The following is a 3,495-nucleotide window of genomic DNA, read 5'->3' as shown; positions in this document are numbered from 1 at the left end:
TATCTAAAATTAATATCTAAAACTGTTTTCAGTGTAAGGAAAAGGGTAAATAATGGGAGGGTTATAGGAAGGCCAGAGGAGGGACAGCCCCTCCAAAATGAGGCTCATTCAGGAGAGCATCCTGTAGAAGGAGGCCTTGGTGCCGCTGTGGCAGCTGGTGGGTGCCACAGTGCCGTGTCCTGTGCTGAAGACACATGGGCTCCAGCTTCAGTTTTCCCATCTCAGTGTGACTTGGGGGAGTCACTTCTCTGGGTGCCTTGGCTTCCTCCTCTGGCCAAGAGGTTGATGAAGAGGGTGGATGTGAGGCTGAAGCAAGGTGCCATGTGGGAGAGCACTTGGGCAGGTTCAGTGTGACTGGTCTTGAGGTAGAAGGTGGGCACATTTTCAGGGTTTGTCCCTTAGAGAGTCCTTCCTAGGTTTGCTCTGATCAATCTTTGGTGGGGGCATCAATGAGCTCAGTTCCTCTTTGGGGACAGTTGATCATGTTCCCTATCTTCACATCCTTCATGATGCTGGATAACAGGAGAATTGGTTATCGTACCATTTTACTGGGCCTTGCACATGGTTCGTTGCTCATTAAGCATCTGTTGAATGGCTGCAGGAATAAATTCTGTTCTAGGGGCGTGAAGACTGAAATCAGGCCCCCTGCTCTCAAGACAACCACCCCAGTGGAGGAAAAAGTAGCCCATCGGTCATCACAAAACAGCGAGAGAGATTACACCTGGGAACTTATTAGAAATGCAGTTTCTTTTTTTTTAAAGATGACTGGTAAGGGGATCTCAACCCTTGACTTGGTGTTGTCAGCACCACGCTCAGCCAGGGAGCCAACTGGCCATCCCTATATAGGATCTGAACCCGTGGCCTTGGTGTTATCAGCACTGCACGCTCTCCTGAGTGAGCCATGGGCCAACCCCAGAAATGCAGATTCTTAGGCACTGCTCCAGACCCCACTGAATCAGAGATCAGGGGAGAGCAGCACCAACAGCAGGGGTCTCTGATCCAGCTCAGGGTGAGGAGAGGGGCAGGAAGTGAAGTCACCAAAACTGTCTTTGTCAAAGTCACTGCTATGGACTGAATGTGTCACCCCCCTCCCCCATTCATATGTTGAAATCCTAACCCCCAAGGTGATGGTGTTAGGAGCTGAGGCCTTTGGGAGGTGATTAGTGCCCTTATGAAGGAGGCCCAAGAGAGCTCCCTTGTCCCTTCTGCCACGTGAGGATACAGCAAGACCTTCGGTTCTCACCAGACTCTAAATCTGCCAGCACATTTATTGGGCTTCCCAGACTCCAGAACTGTGGGATATAAACTTCTGAAATTTATAAGCCATCTGGTTTATGTGTTTTTTTTTGTTGTTGTTTGTTTTTTATTTTTTTATTTTTTTTATTTTTATTTATTTATTTATTTATTTTATTTTTTTTAAAGATGACCGGTAAGGGGATCTCAACCCTTGGCTTGGTGTTGTCAGCACCACGCTCAGCCAGTGAGCAAACCGGCCATCCCTATATAGGATCCGAACCCGTGGCCTTGGTGTTATCAGCACCGCACTCTACCGAGTGAGCCACAGGCCGGCCCTTGTTGTTTGTTTTTTAAAGATGACCTGTAAGAGGATCTTTTTTTTAAAATTTTTTTTAAAGACGACCGGTAAGGGGATCTCAACCCTTAGCTTGGTGTTGTCAGCACCACGCTCTCCCAAGTGAGCTAACCGGCCATCCCTATATAGGATCCGAACCCGTGGCCTTGGGGTTATCAGCACCGCACTCTCCTGAATGAGCCACAGGCCGGCCCCTGTGTAAGAGGATCTCAACCCTTGACTTGGTGTTGTCAGCACCACGCTCAGCCAGTGAGCAAACCAGCCATCCCTATGTAGGATCCGAACCCGTGGCCTTGGTGTTATCAGCACCGCACTCTCCTGAATGAGCCACAGGCCGGCCCCTGTGTAAGAGGATCTCAACCCTTGACTTGGTGTTGTCAGCACCACGCTCTCCCAAGTGAGCTAACCGGCCATCCCTATATAGGGATCTGAACCCCTGGCCTTGGTGTTATCAGCATCACACTCTCCCATGTGAGCCATGGGCTGGCCCTTGGTTTATGGTATTTTGTTATAGCAGCCTGAACTGACTACAACAGTCACCAGTGCCCTCTCATCAATTCCAAAGGGCACTTTCTGGGCTTGCTTTCATGGCCTTCTCAGGAGTGTTGCGCATGGTGGTCCACTCGCCTCTTCTGGAGATCACTTCTGCTCTCGGCTTGGGTGACAGTATGCTCTCTGGGTTTTCTTCCCCCTTCCCTGGTTGCTCCATCTCAGAGCCTTTGCTCCTGCTCCTCTACTGAAATAATGGAATTCTTCAGAACTTCACTAGGAGCCTTAATCTCCACTCATTCCCTCCCTAGGAGGTCCTGCCATTTCCAGCCCACACTTCTGCCCTGCCCACTGGGCATCTCTGCTTGCCTGTCTCCCAAGCAGCTTCAATATAAGATACCCAAAGGTGAACCCTGGATTTCCCTACCCTGTCACCACCTCCTCCCCCATCCCAGAAAATGGCACTACCATTCAGTTGTCCAAACCCCAAACCTCATATTTATCCTTGATTTTCTCTTTTTCTCACCCTCTACATGCATTGGCAAGCCCCAATGACTTTCTGCCCCCAAAATACTTCTAGTCTGTTTACTCCTCTCCTTCTCTGCCACCATCCTAGACCAAGCCAGCGTCTGCTGCCTGGATGTCTGCACTATCTCCTGAACTGTTTTCCCACCTGCAGTGCTTCTTCCCCACTAAAATGCCTTTGTCACCAAACAGCTAGTCATCTCATCTAGAAATAAATCCCATCAAATCTGCCCCTTCTTAAAACCATCTGACAGCTTCCCACTGATAGCAGAACAACGCCACCTTTCTTCTCGGGGAGTGCAAGGCCCTGTCTGACTGGGCTTTGGCTACTGCCTGCCTACGTTGTCCTGGGCCTCTGTCCCCATGGCTCCCTCTGCTCCAGGCTCCACGGCTCGTTTCCTCTTTCTCTGCCATGCCATGCCTTTTGCTTCTTTGCTATGCTTGCACCTGTCCTTAACCCCTGTGCCCCATTCTTCTCCCACTTTCTCAGTGACTGGCTTCTTCAGCTTCAGTATCCCGTCCTCGTGAAGGCCTTTCCTGGCCACACTCCCAAAATAAGTTTGTTTCCCTCTCAGGATCGTTCCTTCTCATCTCTCTCTCCAATTTTCTCTCAGCATCCTGTTTTGTTTTTGTTTTGTTAATTAGAAAAATTTCCATCCATACACACAAGTAGAGAGATGACAGTATGATGAACACTCGCATACTAACTCTGAAGATTGAATAATTAATATTTTATCATATCTTAGAGCACAGCCTGTGACACCAAGGTCAAGGGTTCAGTTCCCCATACCAGCCAGCCACCCCCCAAAACCCCCAAAACTTGTCATGTCTGCTTCATTGAGCCAGGGATTTTATTTATTTATTTTTGGCAGCTGGCTGGTATGAGGATC

This window comes from Galeopterus variegatus, unplaced genomic scaffold (assembly GCF_000696425.1).
Source record: "Galeopterus variegatus unplaced genomic scaffold, G_variegatus-3.0.2 Scaffold4764, whole genome shotgun sequence".
NCBI classification, from domain to species: domain Eukaryota; kingdom Metazoa; phylum Chordata; class Mammalia; order Dermoptera; family Cynocephalidae; genus Galeopterus; species Galeopterus variegatus.
This window is presented reverse-complemented; position numbering follows the sequence as displayed.